The sequence below is a fragment of the Phasianus colchicus genome, chromosome 6 (genome assembly GCF_987193195.1).
Source record: "Phasianus colchicus chromosome 6, bPhaCol1.hap1.1, whole genome shotgun sequence".
NCBI lineage: Eukaryota > Metazoa > Chordata > Aves > Galliformes > Phasianidae > Phasianus > Phasianus colchicus.
Genome location: NC_143441.1, coordinates 41275692 through 41300155, shown reverse-complemented (window position 1 = coordinate 41300155; position 24464 = coordinate 41275692). Strand labels below are relative to the sequence as shown.

At 33.9% G+C, this 24464-nt stretch overlaps 1 long non-coding RNA gene across 4 annotated transcripts; it reads right to left on the bottom strand.

Annotated features, from left to right (window-relative positions):
• Positions 1 to 683: 683 nt before the first annotated feature.
• Positions 684 to 22634, bottom strand: LOC149917565 (uncharacterized). Of its 4 annotated transcripts, none has more exons than XR_016467869.1 (7): positions 22347 to 22634; positions 13391 to 13559; positions 13073 to 13241; positions 8036 to 8157; positions 7349 to 7400; positions 3718 to 3917; positions 684 to 3028 (listed from the first exon to the last, which is right to left on the bottom strand). It is a non-coding gene; the product is annotated as an uncharacterized LOC149917565 (long non-coding RNA). The 4 variants fall into 4 exon arrangements; XR_016467870.1 differs by having other exon boundaries at positions 13073 to 13235; XR_016467867.1 differs by lacking the exon at positions 13073 to 13241.
• Between the last annotated feature and the right edge of the window lie 1830 nt (positions 22635 to 24464).

Genomic DNA, 24464 nt, shown 5'->3' with positions numbered 1-24464 from the left:
GTAAATACAATATTTCCACAATATTCAAGGCATCAAAATTTATTTTCAACATGTCAAAAGATAAAACCTAAACCTTTTTCCATTCTTTATGTTCATATGCTTACCCAACCCTCCTGGAACTGGGATTTCTATCAGAATAGTTTAAACTGCTGTTATTTTGTTAGCTACTTGAAAGATCACTAGAATTTTACATGAGAGAGGAAAGAAGAAATAGTACTTCACCAAACCTTACATAGAGAGACTTAAGGAAAGACAATCAGCTTTGTATGACTTTTTTTTCCATCATTCTGACAGTTATTTCTCTTGAATCTATTTTTCTCCAAGGGTTAAAACATCACCAAGTGTAAAATCAAGTAGTTCTGCTGAACCCAGTGAATCACACAAAGACTGATAAACATCTCCCATTAGTTTAAATATTATCAGATCAGAGGTTAATAGGATAAATTTAAAAACAGAATTTAAGAATTTAATCTTTAACTGACATGGTGTATGCACATTTTGTAATTATCTTGTTGGTCTTACTATTAGGAAATAAATCCTGATACACACTTCAAAATTTATTTAAGCCAGAGAAAGCATATCAGAAGGTACATGTGAAAATTGTTTTCAACAGAATAAAATGTGTCTGTAGATATTCATGTGGAACTTCAAAGCAGCAAAAATTATAAAGCTCTACTCTGTATATTTGGTTGGCATTTATTTTGTGAACTGTGATGAAAATAACAGCTCTGTAAGCTTCACAGTGCAAGTTTCACAGTGTCCTTATGAAGATGTTAAAGTGCTCTGGTAAAAACACAGCAGATATAAGTGTGCACTTCTGTTTGACTGAAATGATGCTGTTGATTCAGATGTTGGCATATATCACAGTAGAGGAAAAGAGGGGTTGAAAAGCAGGCCAGAAGCATCACAACAGGGTCAAGTAACCGTGATCTGATAAACATTCAAAGTTCACATCAATTTGATCAAATTGCCTCAGAATAGTTGGTGTGTTTCTGCTGGTACACAATACTACCAGTAATTCAATTGCAAAAGAGAAAACAACTGCTTCATTTCTTTTCAGCATGGAGAGAGAATCCTCATGGAAAAGATGCAGCAACAGACCTGCTTGTGCTGGTACAATAAAATACCAGGAAAACAAAAAACAAACATACAAACAAACAAAAAGAACAGTAAAAGGGCAAAAAGGTGAAAACTTCTTAATTTGTTTGGAACAAATTTATGAGAATAAGCAGTTAAGTGAAATCTTGTGTATTAAGCAAAAATATGTTTTAAGCAACTAGCCCAAACTATGAATAACAGTTAGAAATCCAGTAGGTCACACTACTATACCAAATACCTTCCTATACCAAACTCTTCCCATTTCAGTGTAAGAACTGAATAGAATTAGCAAATATACAGTTTATACCCAAAATAAACATGAATTAATCATTTGTTCTTTGCAAGTATTATTCTAGAAAGGAATAATATGAATCCTCCTTGGTCAACAAGGTACTCATTACAAGACCAGAATTAGAAGGAAAACTAGAAACTTCAGTGACAGTAGACTCTCAAAGCATGTCATTAGATTACAACTATCTGTCCTAGTGATATTTTTTTTCGTTATATAGACTCTAGCTAGAAACCATTCAGGAAGAGAGAATGATCTAGCAAGAACTCAGCGCCTTCATGTAGGAGGAATCATATGCATATCGTACCATAAGGAACCATAGTTCCTCATTTTCTTTTAATGTTGATTTCCCAGGAGAATGTAGACTAGTAGCAAGTGTAGTCTTTTGTTCCATTACACTAGAAACCTATAATTCTCAGGAATATCAAAAGCTTCAATTTATTTTCTCATTTAGCAACAAGAAAATTAATCAGAATATATTAGCATGAAATGGAGTGCTTAGACTATTTGTAGGTATACAATGGAACTGATCAAATAGACTGAAGTATTTATTTAATTAATTGTTATTTATTAGGTTACTACATTTTCCATTCACATAACATTAATTTCATAAAGCTGCAAAAGCTTGAAGTCCTACTGGGTAAAATCCTGTTAATATGCATAAAAAGAAGAATGTTTTATCATTGTTTTCTGATTGTGATAACAGTGCAAAAGATTTCCAGTGTTTTTCTAACCCCTTAGGGCATCTGAGGAACTCCAGGAAACAAAGGTATAATTCTGCACCTTCTGTTGTTTCTACAGGCATTAAATACTTGGTGTGATATGCATGCCCTAAAAGCAAATGAAACACCATTGCCTAGTGTGATCATGGTATATACCGCATAGTGCTACTTCTTACTTTTTCCTATTTTGTTTTAATTATTTGGCATTCAAATCCACTCCCTGGTAACCTTATCCATGTGCTACTTATTCTGTTCATGCAAATCTTTGTAGATATCCTGGATTCCAATGCCATCTGCATCTGTTTACATTCCTTTTCTTTTTTTCCTTGCCTTTAACAAAAAATCAGGAGTTAGCTAGACAGATGGTGAAGCAAAACTATTATCAGCGTTTATCAGGAAAATATTCTAGTTTAGAGTCTTTTAAAAATGTAATCATCTTAATTCAGGATAACATTCAGATGGAAACACATTGTGCAATTACTATTAGAGTTACGTTGCTTCAGTACAGACAGCACTTCAGCAGTGTGGGGAGGAGAGAGATTTTACTTTTTATGATACCTCCAATGACCCTGTTTTATGGCAGACCACTTCTAAGGGGATTGCAGTGATATTGTTCTGATTCTGCTTGTTAATAACTCAATATTTCAGATGGAGAAAGAACAAAATTATGCTTAATTGGCAGTAGCTGGGCATTACTCTTTGAGAACGACATATTGCTGTACAGAGAGGCATCATCCTTGCAAACGTATGCAGTAATTGGCCTGTGGTTAAATGCACTGAATCATCTCTATGTGTATGTGCTTCTTGCCTTTATAGTTGTGAAGCTTTGTAAAACAAAACTTTAGCAATAGAATTTCTCTTCCTTAATCTTTCATATCCAAAGGGTAGATTTTGATGTCTGAGTTAGTCATCCTTGGACCTTGAATAGCCAAAGAAGAGAAAAAAGCATTCAAGATTAATACATCTGATCTATCTCAGATAAGTATGTTAAAATGAGTCAGCCTCTAGGAAGACACTCCATTGCTCTCCACTGACAGTAAAAGAACCTCTGAAGATTTAATCATCTAGTTTGGGGCACTTTGGTAAAAATATACAAATGATGTCCAACCTGAAATATCTAACATTTCAGTATTCTTTCTATATTTCATAGAACTCCATGCTGTGAAAGCAAAGAATTTTAAGTAAAGGTTTCATTGGATAAGGAGGGAGGGCTGGCATGAGGTTCCTTCCACTGAGTACATTACTGCATGACTTAAGCAATTATTTCACTTACTAATCTGTGAAATTCTTCACACAGTTGATCCATTAGTTTGTAAACAAGGATGAATGCATTCAATTTTTTTTTATTTCTCTTGTGCTATAACTAATATTTTGACTATAAAATAAATTCAAAATATTAGATTATTTCCATTTTTAGACAAAAGAACATTGCAAGTTTGTCAGGATGTTCCCCCAAATTATCTAACTAATTAATTAGTTAAATAAACAAACAAACACTGTGTGATAGAAGTAAGAATTTGTCTAAAGTAATAGAAGAGAAAGAAAAGACACACATCAAAGTCAATTTCTCCTGAAGTTTCCAACCAAAGATGAAAAAAACAAACATACCTCGTCATTGGAATTTGAGCTTTGAAAGGTTCCTCATCTATTTAGGTATCAAAGTTTCATAAAATGTTTAAACAGGCAAGATAAATTCAGTTCAAATAGGAACAATAATTCAATAATATAGGGGTGAGAAAATGAATCCGAACTCTTATGAAGAAAATTGGCTGTCTTTACAGATTTTGTCTTACAGAATAAGCTGGATTCTGAAGGAAGACAAGAAAAGAGGTTTAGAATAAAATGAAATAAAATTTATTAAAGCTAAGATATTCTGGGAGCTGTGTAAAAATCACTAAACCCCTAGCTGTTGAATATCAATATAGTTTTATTGAAATCAAGAACCTCACATTTATTTGTCCCAAATAAAACTTCCTAAAGTAAGTCTAACTTCAATAACAATAATAATAAATTTAATAGTTTATGTAATTCTCATCAATCTCATTTCTCTATTATGTGTCTCGTATAAACAAATTAATAGAAAAAAATCACTAATATATACATTTTGAGTAATAATTAATTTAATTCTAAAACTGTTTTTTCTAATATTTCTTTAACCTTCTCAGACTTCAAAAGCTCTCCTTGTTGGTTTTATCCAGGTTTGATCTCACTGTTTACCTTCAGCAATATTTTTCTTGGTTCTTTATGCCTTTCTTTGTTGGTCCTCTATTCTTGCAGAATAACTATCTTTTTCACTTCAGAAGTGCACCTGAAATAATTTGACTTCAGGAAATCTCAGTATTCTCTCTTCCTAATTATATAATGCCCATTTAATAAATCCAATATTTGTGACACAAGAAATAGGCAGTACATCTTGAATTGAAATCATCACTCTCATAGGTTATTCATAGGTATTTCAAACCTTGTGAATATTAGAGAAATTACACTAACTGCACAAGAAATTAACGTAAACCAGTTAGACCTTTACTTAAATAAATTTTAAATAACTCAGTTTATTCAGGTTGTAAAAGGATTCAACTGCTAAGTTTGCATAGATTTGACTACATTCCTATCAGCTTATTTAAGTTAGTACAGTTTTTGAATAGAGATGAAGCTAGAGGGGAAAAAAGTAATAAAATAAATAAGCAAATAAGAAATAAAACAGCATTTGTACTTATTTGTTGGTCTTCAGTGCTGATTGTCTTCTTGCTTTTAACTTTACATGGTATGAGAAGAATCTCTTGTGAGAATTACTGAATTCCCTTAAGTTATTATTTTTATTGATTCATATTCAGTTCTTGTCTGGAAATAAATTTCAGCTCTGCCTCTTCTTAAAGATGTCCCATGTTTATTATTACATCTGTTCTCCTTACACCTTTGGTCAGATTTTTTTTAGAAGCCAAATATTTTGAGAAATGCTCTTTACTCTGCTAAATTTGCTACCACTAAGGTAGGTTAGGTTGCTGTTTCCTTAGAACAAACCTTTGATTGTGTTAGGTAGGTATTGGGCAAATACCATGCAAAACTGAAGTATACCAAAATCTCAACAGAATTTAAAAGATAACACAAAGAAGTAACCACATATGTTTATAGAGTAACAGAATCATAGGTCAGCCCCAGTTGGAAAGACCTTATCATCTGGAAAGATTTATTTTTTTTAGTGTAATTCTATTTCTAATTAATAAGCTTAGCAGACCATATTTAGTGTTCTTCAGAATTAATATGGTGTTGGTAGGATAACATCCATGTATTTTAAATTAAAGTCATATTTTTGTAATTATCCTTAAAATGTATTTAATTGCTGCTGCATTTTGTTCTATCATCATTTGAGAGCCACCTCAAGAGCACTAACTTATAGCTCTTGAGTTGCTCATCAGCTAAACTCATATAGCTTTAGATAACAGAATCATTCTGTTTATCAAAATGAAGCTTTTTAAAACTTCTCAGGCAAAAAAAAAAAATCACGAAATCTTAGAGGTGAGAGATTGAAAAACACCTATTGAACATATTTTCTCTCTCTGTTACTTCAGCGTTTCTCCTTTCTGTTCTTTATCTTGTCTAGCTTTTAATCTCTTAATGTTTCCAGTTCAAATTTCATTGGGAAACAGTTTCAGTGCCAATCTCCTCCTCATTAAATTTTTGTCAGTGTTCAGTTTATATTTATATTACACAAAATGACAGATACAAAATTCTTTTTGGTAATCAACTTACATATGTTGTTGTTTAAATCTTATCCAAACATTTCTGTAAGAGCTTGTTGAATAGGGAAAAAGTGTATTCATGAGCATGATTGCTAACAATAATTAGTCCATATTTCCATGAAGGGGTTTCCATGAAGATGGCATTGATATTTTGTTTTTTTTATATTTGTGCTTGGAAGTTAGAATATTTGTTGACAGAAAGAAGGTGCAGAGTATGAGACTGATGACCAATGATTTGCAGTATGTTATAGAGTGCCATTTTCTACATAAATAGTAGTATGAAAGCATGGGCCAGACAAAATAGGAAGATCTAGTAGGAGGCAAATCCATATGCATAACCTACTACAGTTACACTTCATATACATATGTAAAAAAGATAAAAAATAATGAACAAAACTAGAAATACTAAGCACATTAACATCAACAACAAAACAGATTTTTATCCTTGGATAGTTTGAAATTTCAGAAAGTTTCAGCTAGTAATACTTTATTATTTTTTTTTTTGTTACATTCATTCATTAGCAACCTAATTGCCTAAATAAAAGCTGCAGTCATTTGTAAATCTGAGACAGTCAAACCAGTTAAGATTAAAAAAATATATATGTGACTTGATGATACATCATGATAAAGTAGTCATAGCTTTCAGTTCATTGAACTGAGTACATTAAATATACCTGGAGGTAGGTATAATCTCATGATTTATTTAGAGAAATACACTCAGGAAATTATACTAGTTGCAATGATAACAACTGTAATTGTGGTGTCCATTTTTCATCTTGAGTAGACTGCCCATCTCTCTGATTGGTAATTTAACTATGTAGATCTATAGTGATAAACAATTTACAATAAGTATACAAATTCCGTAAATTTATAATACGTATATGAAAATCCTTACTGGTAGTTTGCTGATATGTTCTAGTATTCATGCTGTGTACTTTGCTGATGCTGTATTTCAGCATCACAGAACATGACTGTTAGAAGCAGGTACACAGCATAGTGCAAAAGAAATCTGGTGGCAACTTTATGCTGAAAATATTTTAAGAGGAAAAAGCCAAGCTTTGTATTCTGCTTTGTGTTCTATTTTGGGGCTTTATTTAGTTAGAAGACAAAATGGACACCTGTTTTGGAAAAATCTTTCTGTAATTCTAGAGTGAAGGAATGGCAACTGTATTGACTAAAAAGAAAAAAAAAAAAGAAAGAAAGAAAAGGTAGGACATCCAAGAAAATTGCATATATATCTTCATACTTTGTATTTGATTTATTTTTTGAAACTCATGATTAGGAACTTTGAAGTATCTTTAGTTCTAACTAATACTTCAAGACAGTGTAATGTTAGTCATAAATACAGGGAAATGTTACAATTCTTTGCATCTATTGAAAGCTGAGCAATTCCTGCATAACACACAAAATTGCCTATAAACTGTATTAAAAGATGTTTACTTTCAAGGCAAGGATAGATACAGTTGAGAGTTATGAGAAAATAAATCAAGAAATCTTACTATTTCACGTATAATTGCCCATGTTGATCTATGACCATTAGGTGAAGTGGAGCTGATGTAAAGAGTAAAACAGATTTGTTAGTGGTTAGTCATTTAGACATAATAAGGTTGCTGCAGCTTCAGCAGACTTATGTCCAGAATACTTTCTGTAAACTTGATATAAGTGGTAGGGTAAAGAGCAGTGTAATTACAAAGCTTGCATATCCATCTGCCAATGTGTAAAAATATAATAATACCAAAAGGAAGTCTGAATTTGGAAAAAAAGTCTTGCATGCATCATACTGTAACATATTGTGACTCAGCTATAATGTATTGCTCACTACCCTTTTTATTGTGCTGAATTTGATCATTTGGCATGACGAACTGGCAGATATTCCATTGCTCAGCCAAGCACCTAATGTACCATTCAAATTTCCATTCAAATAAGCCTGTGTTGGAAAGGGTGAGAGGTTCTTCCGTGGAAAAAATTATCCAGGAAAAAAATGTACTCCTTTAGACCTAGGGCTAGCCAGAAACCACAGATATAGTTGCCTAATGACAGAACTTTACATAGATTTCAGGGGCATGTGAGCACCAGAAATCCTTAATTTACTGATTGATGACACAGAGATGGAGCGAAAGACATAAGAATTACTTTACATTTCCAGCTATTTCCCTAAAGATGAATACATGCAGTATAGTACTTACAGGTACTATGAATCTTCTACATTTAAATCTTTTCTGTGTCTTTGCTGGGGACAAGTATTCATAAGCAAGTCAGCTAGGGAATTCCACATGTACCAGGCATCTTCATCTGAAACTGAAGTGTTCTGAAATTATATTCACCAGAAATTTTACATCAGTCAATTATTTTACAACTGTCATCTTAATAAATTTTCTTAATAAAAGTGTTAGTGAACATTTTTATCATCACTTTGTTTTTCTTGTATTATTTTTTTTGCTCTAAAGCTTGATGCATCTTAAAGTATTCTGCTAACATGCAAGTAGATCTGACTAGATTATCTAAACTGTCCAAAGATTACTCCACCTCTCACTCCCCTCCCTCAAAAAAGCACAACAGAAACACTGTTTCTATTTGAACATATGATTATACATATGATTGTTCACATTCTCTTCTATTCTAATAACAATGAAGTATTAATACTAAATCTCCAAAGGAAAAAAAAGGGAATCAGACTTGTCCTCTCTCAATTTCATTACAGTAATTCCTGTACTTGATAACATTTTGATGTACACTGACATAAAATATGACTTGGAAGAAATATTTAAACATCAAAAAAAATTAATATTCTATTATATATTTTATAAATGATTGAGCATGGGCATGGCACCCTTTGTGCCATCTTCTGACCATCCAATTTGCATATTTCTCTTGCATAGGGATGTCATAGATTGAACGCCCACTCTGTACCTTCATCATCTTCTCAGAGGTTTGGCTTCAACCTCTTAACCTTTTTTGCTGCAAGCAAAGGACTTTCCCTGAGGAATGAAAAATGAAGAGAATATCTTTGACTTTCAGAGTCCTAGCTCATTTAATCAGTACTACTGTTTGTGTACTCTTCCTATAAGATGTAGAATCTGAAAACTCACACTAATTCTTATTATTTAACTATTAGTATATAAAAGGGTTAATATAATTTTACATTAACAGAACTGAGTATTGCCAGTCATTGCTACTCCATAGTCTCACTAGAGGCCTAGTACCACCTAGCCATTAATCCTATGTTTAAGAATACAGATGTGTTTTTTTCTTTTTCTCTTTTTACCTCCCTGAAGTGTTAGAACCCTTTTTTTTTTTTTTTTTTAACTTCAGTTATGTCTATAAAAGAGAAAATATAACTGTTGAATTTTCTCTGTAAGGGTGTGTGTTTACCTTTTCAAAGGAAACTTTTTTATTATTTATTTATTTATTTATTTTTTACCTCTCAGACTGACTGTTCCTTATCATCATTTCCAGAAAAGGAAAAGAAATCAGAGAGTAGAGAGCTGGGACACCAAGTCAGCGAATGCCTCAAGTTGGTAGATCAATTCTAGCAGACACATATATCTTGTCAGACTGGCACTGTTCTCATTTTCAAACTGTAGAGTGTACCTAAAAATGACTAATAAAGAAGCAAATGAAAATTGCTTGGAGAACAAAATACTCTGCCATGTGTTCACTACTGCTTCTGAACTGCACCAGGCAGCAGTCTCTCTGCTCTCACTGCACTCTATTTCTCATAATCCCCCTTAGATCAAGTTTTTAAAGGATATTGTGTATTTAGAAGGAAGGCTTGTAAAATTTAATAAATGTTGCTGGGCTTTTGTAAAGCTAATATTATCTGTTATCTGTACTTCAAAGAGCCAAAAAGCTGCTGTTACCAGCTGGAATCTCTGACTTTTAAAACGAAAAAGTAACTGAGCCTACATTCCTTATACAGGTCAGGGAAATGGGATACTATTATAACTCAAGTTTAAAACCATCAGAGATGGAACTGAAGAGGCACCAAGTGAATTCATCCTCCATTTTTTGTCAACTCTCAGAAAGATTTGCAGCAGTTGAGAGAACGACAGTCTTCCTCATTAAACCAGTGGATTCAGTGAAAAAAAATCCTGCATATAGTGTTATTCTTCATATTGCTGGTCAGTGTTTTCCATGTCAAAAGATATAGTTAAAACACAGACTACAAGAAAAAAGACAGCTGTGAAGTTGCACTACTGTTCTTTTCAAATAATTATGGTGACTACACCAATGCTATTAATTACATGGAAGTGAATGTTAGTGTACTAAAGACTGCAAATATAATAACAAATCATCGACCACTTTTGAAATAGCAATTTTAGTTATGTTGTGCATGTAGAGCTCTTGAACTATATTAGAATATTGACCGAGAAACAAAACAACACACAAAAAAAAACCAAGCTAATGAATTATGCTATTCTAATTTTCCTTTGAGGTTACTATTGTATCTGTCAGTAGATCCGATTCTCAGTAGTGTTTGGATATAACCCATCTATAGCTTCTGTAGAATGTCAGAGCTCCTATGAAGTTGTCCTGCATATGTCAGTATTCTCTGAGGGCGGATGAGATTAGTGATCACATTAATCTTTGAAAAGCCATGCTTCGATCCTAGGATACTCATCAAGCTTCTTCTGAAGTCCATGGAAAAACAGACACATCTGGAAAGAAGTCCACAGATAGTGTATAAAAATGCTAACACCCAACTCCACCTTAAAAATTGCTTCTCTTTTCCCACTGAATGCAAGTAGAGTCCAGAAAGTATGCTCAAAAACATGAGTTTAAGAGGTTAATTAAGGTGACAGAAATTGGTATCCAAAGCATACGCTAAAATGATTAGAGAAGCCAGATTTCCAGAGTCATAGAACACAAGCTAGGTTGAATACTCTACAACACTGCATTACACTGATATCTTCCAAGGTATTTGCCTATGTTCATACAGGAAACAAATGGCTGAGATATTTTCCTGGAACGTTGGCTAATACCTTGTCATGTACCATCTATCCTTTCCAATTGTCTCTATAATTCTAGAAATTTTCAGTAATGCAGCCCAGATTTACATTGAAAATTCTGCCTTACCATTTACCTTGGGAATCTATCCAGTAAACGTCACCATGAAGAATTTCCTATTTTCAGCTTTTAGCCTATTATTCTTTAGTAGACCTTCTCTTAGTGCAATAAGCAATTCTTTTCCTGTACTGAACATGAATTTCCACTATAAAACTTGGCTTACACTTTCATTTAAACTGCCTAAGAAACAGACAATAGAATCTGTCCAAAATGAGGATATTGTCCCTTTGATACTGTTGAACAATGTGTCTAGCTTTTAGTCTACATAGTTTGGAATTTGTTGATCTATATGCTCCCACAAAAGGGTTGCATCCAAATGTTGACCTCATATAACCATTCTTAGCTTGTGAATTGACAAGGTAGTAGCACATAATTGTATGGTTTCTCTTAATTAATTTGCCATTATATTTCCACAACCTTGAGAGAGAAAGAGATTTTTAGTGGTTTATTCATTTTCTAATATCTGTCCCTTGGCTGCAGTCCTGAAGTTAATGCTCACTAATAATGTATTCTTTGTCTGCCCAGTTACCAGGGTCATCGTTTTTCAAAAGAAGTCTCCGGAATGTAGAAATGATTCTCCAGTAACAGTTTTTCTTTTTAACAGAGACCATCTCTATATTCCATTTTCCTTTATAGCCAACAGCTGAGGTGATTTGCTCTGCCAGTTTTTTTTTTGTTTTTTTTTTTTTCCCTGCATAATCCAATTCTTCAGTTATCAGAAAGTGAACTTTGCATTTGATTGTTTTATTAGACAAAGTCACAGTAGAAACTGGCATAAATTACTCCAACCAGAGAGTTTTTTAATATGATTTGAGTTTATGCACAGACACCAAAATATTTCTTTTAAATTTTCTTCCTTCAAAATGACATCACTGACAGATGCAATCAGAGTAGGATGAGAATGTTTCTCTAACAAAACTACAATCAAAAGCAAAATCCAGAATGGGAAATTCTGATTATCTCTGTGAAGAGCACCTACAAACTGATCTTCATGTTATGTGGAATTTTCATTTTTTAAATTACTTTTCCTCCAAAGAAGTACAAAAATTAAAATTGAGTTGTATAATTGGAGCTTTTGTGGCTTCAATCACACTAGCTACCATGCTGGAGAAAAATGAAAGTCTTGAAGTGGGTTTTGAAACATAATAGGTATGATAAAAACATATTAATATTAGTTCAAATAGGCTGAGAAAGGCTATCATCTATGAAGATATTTGGAAAGGAAAAGTTTCCTATTTCAAATACAGCAGATACCAAGATGTTTCTAAAGCAGCCTTCCTGCAGCCACCGTTCTGTTCACCTTTAAAAAAGAATATTCAAAGATTATTCTTAACATTAGAAAGCATATCAAATAATTTTATAGTTACTTGGGTATATGCTTTTTCTGATGAGAAACCCAACAAAACTTCTTATTTTCAGTTGCTGGCAAAAGGAGAAAGATTTGGAGCTGTATGAGCATTTTGGAGTACAAAATTATTCATAATATAAAGACATTTCCAGATAGTGAGGGCCTGCAGTCCTACTCACTCATAGATTTCCTGCTGAGAGGTATTTAAAAGCCTTTACTGTGTTCCATGAACTTTAAATTTTACGTGACCTACATCTTTGCATTGCCACCCTTGATCTTTTAAAAGCTTCCAATTCTCAGTATTTTTTTTAAATCTTTTCTGTGACATATCTGTTCCTTCAGAAAGCTGAATAATTTAAAATACGCCAGCAACCTGGTAAATTCAAATGAAGACAAAAATACTCTGAAAAGAATTAAAGTAAATGTCTATAAATTAATAGGCAAAGCTTATGTTAGACAAACATGAATACTAATTGTGCGGTAGGACTGCTTCAAGTGTTTAGTTATTTGGCAAACATTGTAATAATTTCAAGAATTAACACTGTTGCATTATCAACATGCTTTGCATTCAGTTCTTAGATAAAAACGCACAGGTATTCAGGCACTGAAGATCGGATCATCTGTTATTTCAAGTTCAATATGATTTATCTTCCTTTCTAACAGTACTAAGAAAGCCCATTTCTTCACATTTTACGTTTTCAAGAGAGTTTACTATTTATGCAGGCGGATCAGGGTTGGTTATAATATATCTGTGTGTCAAAAATTGGAACGGGCTGTAGATATTATAGATGAATAGCCAGGAAATTACCTCAAGTGTGCTGAATTCCCAAATTCCTTTAAATGACTTAAGGGGCTTGACATGGCAGCTCAGTGTTCGGTTTGCTTAGGGGACTTTAGGAGAATCAGCGCTTCCAATCCATTGCTAAGGTTTGGATTTTCACATTTACATAGCAAAAAGGAGCTTAGGGAACCTGTAGCTGGCAAAGGAAAGCCCTTAAGTCAGTGTTATTGCAAATAATACAGTTTAAATTCATTTATACAGTTCTAATTAAAACCTGTTTGGCTAAGAAAAATATAGATGGGCAGATCATGTCATTAGTGTTGCATTGTTGATAAGCAGCATCACCTTTGGTCTGAGAGACTTCCAGTTCACAGCAGCAGCACTGCAATAGTAGACACATTCATTCTTGCTGAGACAATGAAGAGTGTAAGGTGACAGGATTTACGGCAAAAGGCACTGCATACCTTCCACAAATCACTCATTCACCTAGTTCCGGATGGTATAATTCTGTGACCTATGAAATTAGAAACAGAAACCTTGATGTTCTCTTTATAGTTCCTTGCATCATCTGGGATAGAGAATGACTGTCAGGCTCTCATTGCTACATGAAATTAAAGACATTTTGCGAGTATAGCATTATTCTGCTGAGGTTGGGGAATTCCTCTCTAATGAAATGGTTTGTGGTCTAGCATCTGGGAACTTACACATACAGACACAAGGTGGATAAAATAAAATAAATGGTAGTGTTTATGGGAAAATAACTATTATTATGTTTTCTGTTATTGTTTCACAGATCCCTTAAATTAGCACAAAATGGAAGCAAATAAGAATTGCCCAGACTTAGTGAGTGACAGGAAAATGGCCACCATCCAGATTTCACAAATTTAGAAATAATTGAAATTAAGGTGTGTAAGCTGTTTGTTAATGCTATAACTAAAAAATTTATTCATGTTGTTAGAGCTTTGCTGGATTCCAAAAACAAGTTTTCTCTAAAAATAGAAGTAACAGAATTGAAAATTACTGAAAAATTTTACCGCATCAAATAGAGGGCTAAAGATATCAGGAGATAATTGGTTTGATTATACCAGTGTTCCTTTTTTACTACGATATAACTATACAGCAATTAGGTTATTCTTGTAAATGTCATCGTGACTAAAGTTGTAATAAGACATCACTGCCATCTTCTGGTAATAGCTCATCTGGCTTGCCAGCATGCGCCTATTTATTTAATTATTATTGTTTTTATAGAACATCACAGAAGTAATCAGGGTTGGGTTGGCTTTTTTGTTTGTTTATTTTTCAATTGTTTATTTACTTTGTTGTTATTTGTTCACAAGACCAGGGAAATGTAAACACTGTGTTTTAGTGTTTGGAGTTAATCAATAATTTCATGCTTCTCCAGAGCTTCTGAACTGCTAGATGACTCTTACTGATGATATTAGCAGCACAATCTTATGTGATACTTCTATACCAAGCTGTTAGGTTTGTAACAGTTGAAGGTATGGAAACGGAAATGCTGTGAGAAATTTCACAGTGATGAAGTTCAACTGAATGTCAATGACGTTAGTATAATCACTAATCACCTTCATTATATTTGCTGAGGATCTAAATTTTCTAAACAGGTTACAGTTATTCATTTGACTTTGTGACAAAAATATGCTGTTTTCCAGACTCTTTGGTGCCTCAGTCTTATCACTGATAACTATGTGAATCTTGTTCATCTCTATTCAACAAAAGCAGTTAAATAAACAGAAGAGTAACAGTTTTCTCCAGAAGACGTTGTTTGATTTCTAATATAATCATTATTCATCTTTAACATCAAACAATATGGCTACTACTAAAACTGCTATTAATAATTAATTCCAATCTTAGCTGATGAAGTATTAGTACTGTCCCCTCCTGAAGAGAAGGAAATCACCCAAGAATAAAGAAAAATTACAGCACAAAATTTAGCTGCTTTACAAAATCCAATATCCCTTCCACTAAATATTTGTTTTGAAATCACTTGTCATATCTTTGAAATTACCTCAGATAAAGATGAAAAAAATAAATAAATTTTCTTTTCACATTGGCAAAATTTGTAACTACTTGTTTTACCATAAATTGATAAACACACACATTTTTGGGCGAGAACATGAATGAAAACCTGAAGAATACTGACCAACTTTGAACAGTGTTTCACGTACATGGATCCTCTTAACAATAACATGGATCCATTAACAATAGTAGAGCATTTTATATCATCTGATCAATTCAAACTATATGTTTCTATAATAGTTTCCACCCTCTCAAAGACTGAACAAAACTTACCCCAAATCTGCTTATCTAGGCAATATTTACTTTGTCATGTATGGGAACTGAAGATATATCTGATATATAGATGGAGACTGTGAAAACGCCGCAAGTATCATGAGCTTGTCCTTCCTAGAAACACACTTCTGGCTACGGGCTTCTTTTATTTATCAGGACACCAGAACCATGAGCTTCTAGAGCAAAATTGTTGATTCTGAAAGGTCTCTGTATCACTGCAATGAGGAGCAGGGCAGGGCCAAACCTCCTAGTATCACGATCAGTAGAAAATCAGAGCAGATGTGGAGCAAAAACTACTACCTGTGCTGGCTTCCTATGCGCTGGGCTGCAGCCCTGGCACCAGCACTTCTCCTTGACTGGCATTTCAGAAGGGAAAAAAATATTTCCCCTTGTACTTTTTCTGTATTGCAAGCCTAGCCTCTATTTGTGGCCTATGTATTTAAACATTAATCCTCCATTCAAGTGCTCTCAGGCACTATGAAAGTCATATAATTCTTGGAGTTATTTCCCTTTCAAAGCAGCCAGTCTGTCCTCAAACGAAGAGAATTGGGATGGTAAATTTTTCAGAATCATTTCTTACTGAAAGCAGAGCTGTTCTGCACAAATGCAGGAGCCAGCCATCTCAGAATCCGGAGCTGGATGGTGTATCTCACCGTCCATGTGTGCCAGTGACAGATGCCTGGCAATCAGGAGCTGCTTGTCAGCTCCCAGACAGGAGGCACCAAATGGCCACCTCTGTTCCCAGAGCAGAGGCTGATGGTTAAAACAAGGTTTTATGATGAAGTTGGCATATGTTTTCATACAACGTCACTCAAAACCTTCTCCATGACAGCAAATCTCCCAGCTGTGAGCCAGCTGGTGATTTTCAGGGAGGAAGAGCCAAAGTATGGTAAAATAGTTTTAGATGTAAGCAATCTTGCAAAAATGGAATTGTGGTTTTAAAGAGCCCTCCTGGAGCACATAACTGTTTCCAACCTATTTTTGATTTTTTTTTTTTTATTTTGTGATTTGGTAATTTGTGGTCTGTTAGAATACAGCACCTTTCTGAATGCTAATTTAAAAGCAAACTGAACAAAGAAATGTAAAGAAAGAATTACAGAGAGGGTTTCTTTTTGCTTCTCAACCACCCCAAGATAATTCTTTGTTTTCCAGGAAACAAGGATAAGAACTGTAGGAGCCCATTCTTATCATTTAGCTATAGAGAGAGTAATGTTAAAAGCAAAGCCAATCCCATTTATCTACCCTTCAGAAATAACCTCCCACTCATGGAGTAGGAGGGAGTAGTAGCTTACCATGCTTAGTTGAGTACTTTTGAAAATACATCTGAAATTCAATTTGAAAAATATTTCAAATGTCAGTCTGGTCTTGAAATTTACAATCTCTCCACCACAAAATCCATCACACCGTAATCAATAGCAGAGACAGAGAGGGAAGAACCTGTAACATCAGAAAATTAGTGCTGTGTGACCAAAATGACAGTATACTACTGCAAGGACTCATTTCTTAGACTTCTGCTGATTTTGCAACCTTCATCATTGAAAATCCAAGGAAAGCCATGAACTGTAACACAGAGAGAACAGTGCAATTGCTGCAGCGCCTGAATGCTATTTACCTCATTCCTCTCCTTTTTAACCCTCTTTTAACATTCTTTTTTTATATTTTCACTCTACTTTAAAGTTGAAATGGACTGTGGCACATTTCCAGATTTTGCTAAAGAGTTTCCTCAGAAGAGTTTTCATATCAAAAACCTTTAAATATAATTACCAATAATAATTACTATTTCTTTCATGTTCTATTAACCTACCACAGTATTTATTTTTAGTAATTATTCATCATCTTCCAGTGGACTTCCCTTTGCAATCAATCCTACTAGATTGGCTGCTGAAATAATGCTTAGGAGCACCAACATTTATAGTTTTCCATGTTATTCATCAATGAAAGTAGTTCTGTGCCAACACAATTACTAGAGATTCAGCTTAGCCTGCAGTATTTCAGAACAGAAGCTAGACTACAGTAGTTATATTAACATGGCTTAGTAATGCCAGATTTGTGCCAGCTTCAAAATTGTTGTGTTTCTTATTCTTTCATTTTGTCTTTGTTTATATTATTAAAATTTTAAATTAATAAAAAATCATAAGAATTGGTTTATAAATTAACAATTGGAATACAAAAATTACAAATATGTAAAAAAATTAACATCTTTTTAAGATTGATAGAGAGTCTGAAATAAGGACTAAACTTTCTTGGTGGACCAGACTGTTAGTTTATGTGAATCAGTTTAAAATTTCTTTGCTTCCTTTCATTTACCCTTTTTCTTTTTCTGGTTAATTCATGTATAAGTCAGAGTTAATCAGAGTCTGAACTAGACATCAGAGTGTCTGCCACCTACATCCCAGACCATTTATGTATTTCCTTAGTTCTACAATAGTTTTATTGAAAGCAGTGGGATTAATTGTGTACTTAAAACACACACTGACATTCTCCTTAGCTGAGTACCTATCCCTTCAGATGCTAGAAAATGGAATTTGAATATACCAGGAGGCCCATGTAATGGCATCAATTTCTTAGTTTTTCAAATGTCTGTTGGGGTTATTTTTGTTTGTTTGTTTGTTTGTTTTTTGGGGGGGGGAGGGAGCTAACTGGTTTTGTTTGCTTGTTTTTAATATCATCATTTACTGTTTGCATTTTCAATCTTAATAAAATCAGAGAGATCCTCTCTCCAAGCCTGAGGGGAATTGGGAATTCTCAGGAACTGGCTGTGGTTTTCTGCTACTGGGAACTATTCTCATGACTAGAACTGGAGAAGTCTAATAAAATCAGAGTACTGGGGTTTTCAAGCTTCTCATGAAATATTATTCCACAATTAGTGAGACTCTTTTTCATTTCAAATCTGTAATGATGCCAGCACCCTTCCAAACACCATTCAAATCTGGCATGTATGGTACTGTGCTGCTCTACATGTCTGGCTGTAAGAGACATGATGTCAGCTTTAGCAATACCTTCCAACCACATTATCTTGCTGCTGTTATATTCTGTTTCTAGACTTTCAGAATTCCTCATCAGCTACTAATTCATAATGTTCAAAGTGGAGACCCACTGATCACTTTAACAGCTTTAGTGGCTAAGTCACCTTTACTAGTCCTTATTACTATCAGTCATTATCATCAAACTAATGATGGCCTAGCACTCTCAAACCTCTGAAACGTGCCAAATATCCAAAGAGAAAAGTAATGCAATACAAACAATTCAATTACTGAAAATGCTCAATTCTTCAGTAACAATAGCAAGAATGTCTAATGATGCCAATAAATTTACACCATTCTTGGAATATTTATTCTTACAAATAGGAACAACAAACAAACAAGCAAATTTCTCCAGCAGTTTTTTTTTTTTCTGTACATCTTCATATAATTACAAGCTTTCAGCAATTTGTCAAAACAAAATATCTGCTATTTGTTGCCAGTCTTTTATTTTAAAATATATTTTAGTAGTTATGTCATGTATATGAAAGACACAAGATGCCAATCCCCTCAGCGCATATACTGGCAATATTTTTGAACTTCTGCAAATGTTAAACAGATTTAAGAAGTGGAAAGTGACTACTGTTTGTTATGAACTACATTCATAAATCTGCCTTGGATGGACTTAAAGTTGATATGAGTAAATGATTAATGGACTTGAAATATTGAACTGTTGCTTGCAGTTCATAAATAACATGCTTTTCCTTAAAGCTGGCTGTATTTTGTCCTGCGAGCTCAGTTTCTAAAAGCTACTGCATCAGAATGAGTCTGAACTAAGCAGCTTTTTCAGAAACTGCCAAAACAGAAGTTGCCATAAATTTAAAATAAATTAAAAAAATCATCCTTTCAATGTCCAAGGAATAGGCACATTCCTTACAACATATTTATCTCTAAAATATGGTTCTACTGCAATTTACTGCATCTCTTCCAGACTCATTGCACAAGTTCAGTGGATTGGGTAAACAGTTTACTTTGAAATAATGTAGCTTGGTAAGAACAGAAATCAATATTTTAATAGATGTCTCACTTATTGCAGTCTACTTCTCAGACTGAACAAATGTCATTAAATCTTACAGTACTTATTAAACTTGGGTATGGCATGCAGAGATCATTTTGTCTACAACTGAAAACAGCTTCTATAATGTAGCTTGTATGAGGTTGCACCGAGGCTTACAATGCTGCTTAAAAAGGTATTTTCCTTTATATACTGAGTTTGTTTCCACCGTCACCCTCTGATTTGTAGCAATGTTTTTTTGTTTTTGTTTTTGTTTTTTTTTCTCCATTTTGATCAGTAAAATAATTATTCTCATGTAGGTCTTATAAAATCAGAAGAGTTATTATAAAAGGTGACACTGATGATTTCACTTATTCTTTTTTAAACTTCTAATAATTTCTACTGTCTTGCTTGCATGTAAACAGAGGCACGTGACTAACTGCTATACTAACCAATGAATTTCAAGGAATAAAATAGGAATAAAATTGTAAAAGACAGTTGTATGAGTTTCATTTGAAAAAACAGGCTGCCAATAGACTCTACAAACATCTATTTTGAAAGAGAGGTGCAAAACTAACTTCATCCATGGTCAGTCTCCATAGATACATTCTCCCTTGCTCTTCCATATGTCCTCCTCCACCCCAGATTTATAACCAACAAACTTTCTAAAGGTCACTATCTCCATTTGGAGGTGATGAAACTTGGCTGACATCCTTGAACATATACTTCATTCTTTTCATCCAGTACATTTTGTCATTCAGTCAGATAAAGAAATCAGGTTGTTTGGTACAGCTTTATATTGCCATTTTAAGACTCTGGTATCTATGCTTCTGGTATCTTCTACTGCTTGTTATTTATTAAAGAAAAATGGATGCAAAGTGCTTACCTTTTAGTTCACAATCATTGCAGATATCAAGAAGTGAATATTAGCAGATATTATGAGGGAATTTGTTTGAATGTTTCTAAAAATATACTCTGTGTTTGCTTAGCAGTAGAGGTTTAGCCAAGGCACCATCTGCTGGCAGTTCTGATAGCAGCTATCAAGAGAGCGAAATACTCATCATGAACATTTTTAAACATGTCAAGCTATTTTAGGGCAAGATCCCTGATTTAAGGGTCAAAGTAATGCATAAGCATTGCCCACAACTTTTTCTGTCTTGGCTAATGCAAGTGGCTCTGCGTGTGGATAAAGATGTATCACGTCTAATTGGAAGAAATTATGAATGTATTTTGATCTACTTAACATATCTAATGTAGGTTTTGATATTTCTAACAAAATAGATTTTTGTTAAATAAAAATTTCAATATTTATTGTAAAAATAAAGATATTTAAACATGAATTTTCTTTGCTGTTCTGTTTTTGAGGAAAAAGGAATTCAATACAACATTGTCACACTTCATTTTTAATTTCTTTTTAAAAGAACAATTCTTTTTTTTTTTTCCTTTCACATTTATTGTTATTATTTATTTTAAATATAAAATAAGAATCTTTAAACTTTGTCAGACAATTTTTGTCAGATCTGAATTTTTTTGTGCCACTGAGAGTTTGGAAATGGTATTTTTTTCTCAAGTTAGAAGATAAAAAAACATGGAAATCATATGACAACCTGCAGAAGAGGAATTATTCTCTCTGTCCATGTATTCTACAGATTGGTAGATTTTGGTACACAAACACTTCTTAAATTTAAGCACATCTTAATAGTATGATAGTAACTGGAATACAGTAGATGCAGACTCCCATTTGCTCATTCTGGTGCCTTAACTCAAATTATCTTTTCCCCCAATAAGAAGATCAGGTCTTTTTGCTTCCAGAAAAGGATAATCTGGATTTAGGTTAGGAATTCCCAAACAAGTTATTAACAATTACATTAATACCAAATCCAGTGCAGGCAATAGATACCGAGAGAAATTACAATTAGTATGTAATGTTTAATGTAATAGCACTATTACCTTTAATATTACCCTAAGCATGACAAACAGCAGGAAATTTTTCCACTTCAATCACACTACAGTGATTCAGAATTCCACAGAAAAATATTTAATGCTGTTGCTGAGAAGACGCAAAATATAGTGATCACTTTTTTTTTCCTACAAATAAATTGATAAAATGCTCACATTGGGTAGAATAGCAAACACTAAATTGATAGAAGCCATTAACAAATAAAATCCTGTGACAGAACAGCTCAGGATTAGACAAGACCTAATTAAAGTCAGTATCTTCGGCACTGCACCAAGCCCCAGTGACTCAGCTTACAGCTAGTTAAATCAAGGGAGACAGCTGGAAGTGCAGGAAGAAAACCTACCCTCCCAGTTTGCTGAAAATAGAAATAAAATGAGACTATTTTGTGATAATTGCTCCAGAGTAGTGCCTTGCTTTCCACTCCATGGAGACCCTGGCACACAGAAACTGTTTATCTGGCTCCATGCTTCTTATTTTCTACTCATTAGTCTGCATATATTACCAATAAAAATATCTGACGCTGTTGGCCTGCATCAGGTTTCCTATCCAGCAACTTTTCCTGGGTGCCTTCCCTTTGCTGCCATCAGTACTCTGCCAGATCCTTGCTGGTGAAAATCAAAGCCCACTGCTCTTACTTACCTGTGAGAGTGCTCAAACTCTGAGACGCTGTGAATGGTTGAATTCAACAACAGTTAAGAAAGTAAGAGTATTTCTCTTTAGAAAAAAAAAAACTACTACATAAGAAATACCTAAAACAAAAACAGAGCACAAACAAACCAACCAAACAAACAAAAAATGCAAGGTGAAGAATGATGCTTCCACCATAGACTGTCCCATAAATTCAGAGATTCTCAAAAGGCCTCAGAACTCTTATAGAGGTGTGTTTAGAGGAATTAGGTTGTTGGAGAAAAGTCATGCAGATCATAGAATCGTAGAATAATTAAGGTTGGAAAAAATTAATAACGTCATCCAGTCCAACTGTCAGCCCATTTCCACAGTGTCCACTAAATCACATACCTCAGTGCCACGTCTCCATGGTTCTTAAATACTTCTGGGGATGGTGACTCCACCACTCCTTGGGCAGCCTGTGCCAATACCTCACCACTCTTCCTGAGAATATATTTTTTCTAATACCCAATCTCACCATCTTCTGGATTAATTTAAGGCCATTATGCCGCCTACATTTTGGTCATGAACATTGAGTAAATCTGTCCATAGTGAAGAGATCAGCCCTGTATCTCATCAGAGAAACAGCAGCATTTACTACCAGCAGCTATCATGCCTCATTATCTAATCAATGAAGGACTTCTCCTCACCTGCTTAGACCTTCTACAATTTTGATTTTGGTTCAAAATTTAAAGAATAGTTTGGCATAAATAATCTTAATATTTTATATCATTTTTATTATTATTTTTTGCTGATATTTATATATCCAGTTCCTTCTGTTTTAAAACTTCACAGTATTTTTTTTCCCTTGTGTTGTTTTTTTGTTTTTTGTTTTTTTTCCTTTCCTGGAGTGAATAATGCAAGAAACTCAGTTGGGAAAAAAGCAACACAGATTTGTTAGAGCCTTTGTACGTGTTTCTTTTTTTACGTTTCCTGTTGACTTAAGCACATTGTGTTCCTGTACATCACATCCTTTTAGAGCCATATGTGGAAGCAATGAAGTGTATCCGTGTCTTCAAACATATGAAGTATTTGTTTAGCTAACTGACTAAGGAAAATACTACGTGCTCATTAACAAATATGGTTATACGTGGTCATTTAATCAGAGAGCAAGCTGCAGAATAGAGCACAGGAAATATTAGTCAGCACAAGCAGTGGATAACTGTCAGTTACTGATCTCAGGATTTCTTTCCAGGGAAAGGCAGACAGCAGATTAGCAATAAAATATATCAAGTCAGCCAGCACTTTCCACGAGGATCATATTTCCAGGCATAGAAATGTTTGCAGATATAGGTGGTGATTGCTGACTAAATTCAAATGGAACATTTTCTGCCTCCAATACAAAGGAGTACTTCCTATTTCAATTGCAGTTCGTGTAGAAAGAAAAACACATTGGATGAGGGAATTTGTTCTTGCAAACACCTTTCTCACCTATTCTGAGACTTACTAATGTGTGTCTACACTGCTCACTGAGCCATAGTCCCATCTAAAAGAAGATGGAAATTTATACATTCTTTTTAAAATATCCGTCCATCCCCCCCACGTTGCTGTAGTGTGTCAATCAACAGTGCTTTGCTCTCTGTGCAAACTTAGAATGTACACTGAGGAACGAAACCCATTTTACATGACCATAGAGTGCACATGCCTTGAACACTTGACAACAAAAATATTTGATAGTGACATCAGGCTAACAGATTTGTCTGTCCTATGGAGAAAGACAAAGTTTAAGTAATAATGGAATGTTATGGAAGAAAAACTTAAAAGGAAAGAGCTGATCACAGGAACAGCATTTGATTGCAAACTTCCATTAATTTTATATGTGGAACTGAATTATTTTTTTTTTTAAATATTGAGAATCATCACTTAGTTTTATAGGTTGGGGAACTAAACTGTGTGTTTGGAAAGATTTGCAAGTATTTGTGAGTTCTGTTTTCTTAATCTCTAAAAATTGGCAAAGCTAAGATTTTTCTATATGCATAAGTAACAACTCACATCAGACTGACAAGTTTCATTTCCAGCACAAAACACATACTAGCAGAGTGATAAGAACAGTAAGAATTGTGTTCAGACTGCAGCCCCTTAACCTCCACCTTGTGACCTACTTCCTAGCATATTGGTTACTGCTGTTCTGCATCCCTTCAGAGGGTTTACAAGTCATCACCTGAAAATCTCAGCTTTATTTGTTTTTGGAAGCTAAAGTGTGTGATGAGTGAATTCAGACAGGAAAAGCTGAACTTCACAGTCAATTCATAAAAGTATAACTTCCAAGGATTAATTACTGTACTATGGAATCTCCACATGAAGAGATCACATCACTAAGTCTACAATCAAACAATATAAAAAAAGCATCTAATCAGACTAAATAGACATGTCTCCAAAGTAAATTGCCTCCACAGTCAACAGAGATCTATTCAGTATAAAGTATGAAAGGTAAACAGATTTCATTTCTAAGATGACTAAATTTTGTCA